At 31.1% G+C, this 8,415-nt stretch overlaps 1 pseudogene across 1 annotated transcript; it reads right to left on the bottom strand.

Annotated features, from left to right (window-relative positions):
- Positions 1–1,585: 1,585 nt before the first annotated feature.
- On the bottom strand, positions 1,586–8,009 carry LOC147809487 (delta-latroinsectotoxin-Lt1a pseudogene; annotated as a pseudogene). Its single transcript, XR_015433776.1, has one exon. The product of XR_015433776.1 is annotated as a delta-latroinsectotoxin-Lt1a pseudogene (transcript).
- Positions 8,010–8,415: the final 406 nt, after the last annotated feature.

Here is an 8,415-nt window from a genome sequence, read left to right as displayed (position 1 = left end):
AATGTAACTTTTTTTTAAAAAACTTATAATGATATAAATATCAGGCATTTTGATCCAGTTGTCATTTTTAATCTTAAATTAAATTAAAACTTGCAAAAAAATTAATGCCTGATAAAACAATAATGAAACGTAATGATGAGAAATTGTATTTCTGAAGATTAATATTTAATTACCATATCTTATATTCATAATGAAAATATATTTTATCAGTTATATATACGATGCAAAATCAATTAAAAAATAATCGAGGTAAAATTTAAAAGACATATCAATTCATAAACTAAATTTAAAGGTATATAAGAGCATTGCAGTAGATATGGGAAATAATTATAAGTCGATTTCAGATTTTTGTATAAAACTTTTCTAGAATTCAACATCGTTTTTATTTCCTGAATTCTAAAAAAAAATGTAACACACATGAATCAAATTTAAATGAATAATGACTCTATCATAATTGACGATCAAGGGGGAAGAATAATTTATGTCCCTTTTTCACAAAAATGACAATTGGATCATCATTTGTAGCATTTTGAAGATTACTAAGTTTTGACAAATCAATGACGTGGAAATTAGTTTCTCCCAGAGAGTTATTACACTTTGAAGATGATCCATGCTGGCGAAAAGCGGATCCTGTCTCCGATTCGACAAGACGAACAGAAAAAGTTACAATGGGAAAAACAAGGTGATTATTCTACATAGGAAGTATTGATTGGTGAGGAATTTCGAGGAAAAATCGGTCTTTGCCCAAATTTTATTTTTCCTCGTCATGAAAAATTGTAAATTTTGCTTTGAAATTTTTGAAAGATGCAAATAATTGCTTGTGATATTCATGCATATTTTTATTTTTATGATCTGAATCGTATATTAGCTCCTGAACAATCTCAGACTTAAAAATGCCTTTTTTCAAAGAAACAGCTTTCATGGACATACACCCTTGGCGTTTAATTACTATTCTATATGCATTTTGGATTTCTCTGTACTTCTAAGAATTTTTATTCAATTCCATGATGCTGTGTTACTAATTTGATATTTTTGGAGTATTGAGTGAAGGATACCTGAAATTATTTTTTGCAAGTTGTTTTGATCAAAAGTGTTATTTGTCTGATTTTGGAAAACACGAAAATATTCTGAAAACTATAAATATTGAAATATTCTTGTTTCTTAAAGTAGGAAAAATAAAATCGCGCGATTGGTTTGCGCTTATGTGTGCTGTAACTATCCTACGTATTGTTATTATTACGTATTTGAGATGCACTAACACGCACTAGCAATAATGTGCAAACATTTATCAATAATTATGTTTGATTTAACTTAGTGTCGTATTTGTTCTCTGGAAAACTAAGTTCTTAGTTCTTATCTTTCAATTTAATATTATTTACAAACAATTGATAGGAGAAAAGTGTCAATTATGTTACAGCGTAGGAAATGTTTTGGGCTCGTTACAGAAATATCATTGATGTTTTGCTAATATTCTTAATTTTTTAGAAATATTTAAGATTTATACATTTACTTATAAATTAAATCAATAAATCCAATTCAATATTTATTTTAGTTCATTTCAATTAAGGCTTATACATTTTCAAAATTTTGAAAAACTAAGCGTTAATTTTTTTTTGTTGTTGAGAGAAATGATTTAAAATTACTTTACAGGTTTGTGAAAGATTTATTTTAAGAATTGATTTGATTGATTACTTTTTATTTATTTTGAAACTGATCTGAAAATTAAGTGCAATAAATAAGTGCAAAAAATGAGGATTAATAGGAAAAAAAGTAAAAAGGAAAAAAAGTTCACAGAATACTTTAGAAAATTTCCTGTAGTATATAAGTAAAAAGAGTGCAAGGTATATGCAAAGAAAAAAAACCCAGGGCAAGGAATACTTAAAGAAAAAAAAACAAGTGCAAGGAATAGCTGTGAGAATTTCATGCAATAAAAATAGGCAGCAAATAAAAAAAAACGAGAAAAGAGAAGAAAAAACATAAAGTATCCCATGAAGATAAACTTAAAAAAAAAGAAAGAAAAGAAAAGAGAATATGATGAAAAGAGAAAAGGTACTACATAGGAATTAAATATTTTGTTGTAGCAAAAAAAAAACAAAATCGTTCAAACTTAGCATTTAAGATGTAGTACCCCCATCAGCTTCTGATAAACAATATTGTACTATAGTGTTAATAGAATTTTCTTGACTTTGGTCTTCATTGTCGATCTTGATACTTGATAAGAAAGTTGCAACTTGATCCGCATCTGCAATATCTCTTAAATGCTGACATAAAAGATAAAAAATCATGTTGTTGTTTCCACTTTCTAATGATTTGTATACTTCTGAGTGCAGTTTAGCGAGATCTATTAACTCTTCTGTTGGTACATCACTGACAGAATCTACAAAAGCACTAAATTTATCAATGACTTCCAATGCTGCAGCTTGTGATTCCAAAGTGGTTATCGGTTTATCGGCACTCAAATTATATTTCTCGTTCGTAAATTTTCTGACTAGTATATCAAACAATAGTAACATTCCATTTGTGTCGATATCCTGAACCATTGAGCTTCTAGACTGGGAAAAAGATTTGTAGTCCCCGCTTGGATTTGCTGAAAGGGAGTTAGAATTGCCAAGAATCTTAGAATTGGTGGACGCATTACGTAGAAAATATTTAGGCTGATAAGTATATGAATCATGAGCCTCAATATTACGTCTAGACCGAACGTCTATGATTTTACAATGCATTGCTTCAGGGTCTTTTTCTTTCTTCACGCACCATTCTCCCAATTTGTCAGCAGTAGCATTTGTTGTGTTAATTGAATCTTCCTCTTTAGGATCATTTGCTACTATTTTTAATAAATCAAAATAACCTAATTTCTGAAAAATTTCCAATGGTAAAAAATCTTTATATTCTTCATATTCAACAAAATCTTTGTTTTTATGGTAATGATAAGTGCTAGCGAAAATAAAGTCAACAGAATATTTCATTATTATTTTCCCCTCTTTGGAATTACCATCGACAATACTCGGATCTTTATTTACGGCTGCTTCTATAGTCTCTAAATTCATATTTTTAATAGCATATTGAAGTGGTAAAAAGTTTTTGCTATCATAAAGCTTCATATCTGCGCCTCCATTGATTAAAAGTAACATTTGATCTGTCCTATCTGCTTTTGCAGCCAAATGTAAAGGAGTAGAACCATCATCGGATATTGCATTTATGTTAGCATTTTTATCCAGCAATTTTGCAGTAAAATCCTTTTCTGATCGAAAAGCTGCAAGATGCAGAGCAGTAAACTTCTCTTTTGTTAATGATTCTATATTAGAGCCTTTCTTTAATAATTCATCGAAAACATTCATTTGACCAGTTGCAACAGAAAGATGCAGAGGCGTGTAATTTTCCTTAGAAGGTATTGTAAGGTCAGTCTTTTCGTACTTGAGTAATTCAAGGACAGCACTTTCCTGTTTGAAATAAACAGCAGAATAGAGGGGTGTCCAATTATTATCAGAAGTTACTGCGTTGATATTAACTTCTTTGACTTCATCCTTTCCTGATAGAAGATATTGTATCATGTCTACATTTCCAGCCATTGCTGCAAAATGAAGAGGCGTCATGTTATTTATATTTCCAGCGTTTACCTCTACTTTGCCACTACTTAACAAAGCATCACAGATTCTTCGATCACCTTTCATAACAGCCAAGTGGAAAGGAGTCAAGCCAAAATCTGACTTGGCGTTAACTAAAATTTTATCATCATCAAGAAGCAACTTAAGGGTTTTTGATGTTCCTTGAACAGCGTAATGTAGAGGTGTGTATCCTGATTTTTCGGGTTTATTGATTTCTATTTTATTGCTTGAAAGTAAGTTTTTAACTGTTTTAAAGTAACCTTTTTTTGCTGCGATATGCAATGCAGTTAATTTATCCAAATTAGTTTGGGCATTTACGTTTGCATCATGGGTAAGCAAAAAGCTCACGAAACCGGCATTCTTAGTACTAGCAGCAACATGCATCGCTGTATACCCTTTTTCATCGCTAGCATCAAATAATTCTTTTTTTACGTCCAAAAGAAACCTCATAGCAATCTTTACATTTCCACTTTCAGCGGCAGCATGCATAATGTTTCTTTTCCTTTCAAAAACTGCGGTCATATTTGCTCCAGCTTCCAGTAAAATAGGTATATATTGTAATGGTTTAGTTTGATCTTTGCTTCTCGCAGCATCATAAAGATCTCGATCAATGTCTCGAAGTTCCGTTTGCGATTTTCTTAAAATTCCTACTAGCTGAGGTTTCTCTTCATTAAACTTTCGAAAAACCAGTCTTTCTCTGCCTTTTTCATCCCTGGAAATATGCAGTGTAGGGTTTGCTTTTCCATCTACTTTCAGTGGTTCTGTCCACTCACTAAATTTCGAATAAGTTCCATCCATTCTTAACTGAACAGCATACGTTACTTTAGATTTATCATCCCAATCGCCATAGTTGGATGCAATATCAGGTTTATTAAAATCGATATCAATTACAGGTTCCGGTGTGTCTTCTATGACAGTTAGAGTCATTTGTGAAATATTGGTTTTGAGGTCAGTTAACCCATCTATTCTTTTGGAGATATCAGCATATAATTCATTATTAACATCGCTAATAAAATATTTATTTTTTACGTCTTCTAACGTCTTGACAACTTCATTAATTAAGCCGTTGGTTCCAGTAAGAGATGCTTTGAATTCGCTGAATGTGGTTGCTAAAATATCGAATTCTTCGTTGAATTCCTTGTCTTGTCCTCTTTGATAGTAATAATCAGCGAGATAAGAATGCTGCTTCAGAAGAAAAAACATAATCGATACGTAGGTTTGAGTTCCGTAAAATAAGGCATATAAAGCTTGAAATGCTTTAGAATCATCAGCGCATTTTGGAATAGCAAAATTATTGTTTTTATCCATGAGTTCAAACAAATATGAATGCAAACCTCTTGGCATTCTGACTTTTTTTAAATAATCAAGAATACCGTCTTTCTGTTTTAAACGAAAAACGAACTGATATGCAGGGAGTATGCTTATTTCGTTTCTACTTTTTTCAAAATATCGAGAAAAATCTTTAATTTTAAAAAGTATTGTTTGTATTTCGCTATTTCTTAACGTTTTTAGTACTGATTTGAATCCCCATTTCATATCTACTCTGGTTTGTTCAACGGTAGTTAATGTTTTAGTCACCATTTCTGTTACTTTTTCCATCGCTTCTGTCATTTTGTCAAGCTTTCTATCAACTTCATTAAACCGTTTATCCATAATTAATTTGATCTCATCGAAATTGACATCATCACATTCCATGGCTGTAGCTGCAATGTTCATTCCGAATTCCGCTACATGTGCTACAGCAGCAATTCCTGAAGTTACTATTTTTGCCCCATCTGTAACTAGAGGGATTTCTGGGATATCACCTATCAAGTCAGTGACGAGCCCTGTTGCATGACCAGCGTACTCTAAAGCTTTGCATGTTTTTTTCCTTGACTCAATTTCTTCCATTGCCGTTTCATACTCGGAATCGGGATCATTATCGGAATCTCGTTTAACTATAGCCAAAGTAACAGCCGTCTGATTAATACGCATTTCGAGAGATAAAGAGTTTGGCTTACCTGACTATGGGAGATTATTCTTGAAACGAATGGATAAGTGTGGATCAGTGAAGATTTATAAAGTTAATTGCCATCTGGTGGGTGTTTTTTTATGAGTGACACTTGATTCGATTTTACTGTAAGAAATCACTACACAGCTTGGTAGCTGATGACAAAAAAAAAATGCTTATTGTGTATTCTTATTCACTTAGGATTACTGTCAAACATTGATACCAATAGGTTTTGGGTTGGAATAAGATGAAAATGTCACAGGGTTTGACTTTTTTAATATTAATTGACAGAACAGATGGCATTTTGACAAAGAAAAAACTTCTGGAAAGAAATAAAGTAGAAGAAGGTTTATATTGCACGTTTTTTATGGTATGTGTTATCTAAGACATTTTTGACATATGAATAAAACAAAAACATATTCTGAATTTCTTATTATTACTGATATCGAATGTGATAATTAACGATACTGAATTATTTTATTAATACTGCGATTATATTGTTCTATTGATTATATTATTCTATTGATTATATTATACTATGATTATATTATTCTATTGATTATATTATACTATGATTATATTATCTATTATAATCATAGTATTCTATTATAATCATAGTATCTATTATAATCATAGGAGAAATATGAATTTCTATGAAATTTTCTTCTCAGCTTTAAAGCAATAAGTAGAACCGGGATAACCAGGCAGGTAGGGTGTTGCTCCGAGAAGTCGTAAGTTCGATCCCCATCGGTCGAAGACTCCCCATGCTCAAACCTGTGACTGATTCCCGCTAAATTTGTCGGGGTCACTAAGTCCTACCTTTGGGAGTAATGGGTTGGAGGTTGATCGTGCTCTGGTTTAGGTCAAAATTACAATCTGCGGATGGATGGATGGTTTGTGAATGTATCTTTCTTGTGAAACGGGTTATGACGTATGTATGTTGTTTCCGGATCAGCCTCAGGGATGTTTCCCGGACCAGAAAATGCAAAATAACCGAAGTACCTTAAAGTAATAAAAAATGAGATTTATGATTTTTGAATCATTAATTAAAAAACTACACATTTGTCAATTTGAATTTTTTTTTTATAATTTAATTTTATTACTGTTTAAACTGATGGTAGCTGATTTGGTTGATTTTTATTACGTAAACGATGCAAAAACAAAGGTATTTATCAAAAATTTATAAACAGACAAATGTATGCTATTTCACTACCGTTCGAAAACTGGGGAGTGCAGAACAGTATTAGTATAATTTTGGCAGAAAAAATTCAAACAGAATCTAATCTATCGCGCGCTTTATATCTGAAGTTCTGACTAGGAAACAGTCTTGTATTCTACATCTACCGAAAGATACTGACAAATAAAGTTTACAGCCAACAACCGTTTATATGGGAAATTTAAATGAGGGGGACTAAAGTTCTATTTATAATTTTCCCTCCCCGTCTCCACTCCTTCGAGAGTAGAGTTTGGCTGGCAGAGGAAGACTTTATTTAACTTTCACTTGCGGCTGGTACAAGAAGCGGAGCAGAATGACAGGCTTCATCATGCTTACGCACAGGGTTAAGGGTCAAGAATCAAAATTTGTATATACGTATATTTATTCAGAAGAAGTACAATTTTAAGTCTAATTTTGTAATTTAAAATATAGGCTGATAGCTGTGTACTGTTAAAAATTTCTCGTAAAAAATGGTTAAATCTATCAACCCCTAGACCAACAGAATGGGGGTTTGAGATCCAGCGTTGACACCATATTTCCTCTATTCCCTTCACCATATTCCCTCCCCAATTTGCGTCCTTGGGTTCTTTTCGAATACGATACTCATTCTCATACAGATGGTAGCCCTATAAAGCCGCCAAACTAATGAAAAAAAAAACATCCGCAGTTTATTTGAGAAAACACAACTCATTCAAACCTAATTCCAATGCGCATTACCAAATCAAAAATCTAGTTTCAATATCCATTTGATTCCCTTTGTATGGTTTCGAAATCATGCTATTTGTAAATGGTTTGCAAAACGTAGGGGTAAAAAATGTTTTTTTACTGTTAAATTTAAGGTTAATTGAATGGGTAGACTGCTGCCGATTATTTTACCATAATTTCAGAATGAAAATTTTAACAGTATGCATGTATTTTAGCATATTTAAGATAGGTCCCACGAGTCTGTCTGCAAAACTTCGTGAAAATATCTAAGTAAGAGAAAATCTGATCAAAAGCAATTAAAGAGCTTTACTTTTTTATATGCATACCGTTCGCTGATTTTTTTTAAACACTTAAAGTCAAAATATTATTATAATGTCCGATTGTATTATTATATGTTTAAAGAATATTTTGTTTTTCAAGGACATTTTTCATGAATGAAGATAACTCTTGCTAATATCCCTTTTTAAAAAAATTAACCTCAATTTTTTGAAATTAAAGCATTAAAAAATTTATTTTAATTTTTTGAAGTGAATTTTCTCATTGATATAAATTAATGATGATAAGAAAATAAGAAGGCATGTTTGTAAATAATTTTAATGACAATTTACATATTCCCAAACAATACAATTATTTAGTCATTTTAAATCAATCAAATTTCAATAATATGATAAAATTTTAATCAATCAAATAATCAATCAATTTTCGATAGGAAATGTTAATTGTACAATTGTAATTTTTTAACAGCTTTTTAACAGTCTGTTAGTTTCAAGTTCAATTTAATAATAAATTAGGGACTTAAAGTCAACATTACAAAGATGATATAATTTCAAAAATTAATATTATATGGAATACTATAATTTTGTTGCAAGACGATAAATGTGCAAGTTTCAAAAATAAAT

This window comes from Parasteatoda tepidariorum, chromosome 5 (assembly GCF_982258835.1).
Source record: "Parasteatoda tepidariorum strain Cologne lab strain chromosome 5, Ptep-v5.0, whole genome shotgun sequence".
Lineage (NCBI taxonomy): Eukaryota > Metazoa > Arthropoda > Arachnida > Araneae > Theridiidae > Parasteatoda > Parasteatoda tepidariorum.
This window is presented reverse-complemented; position numbering and strand designations above follow the sequence as displayed.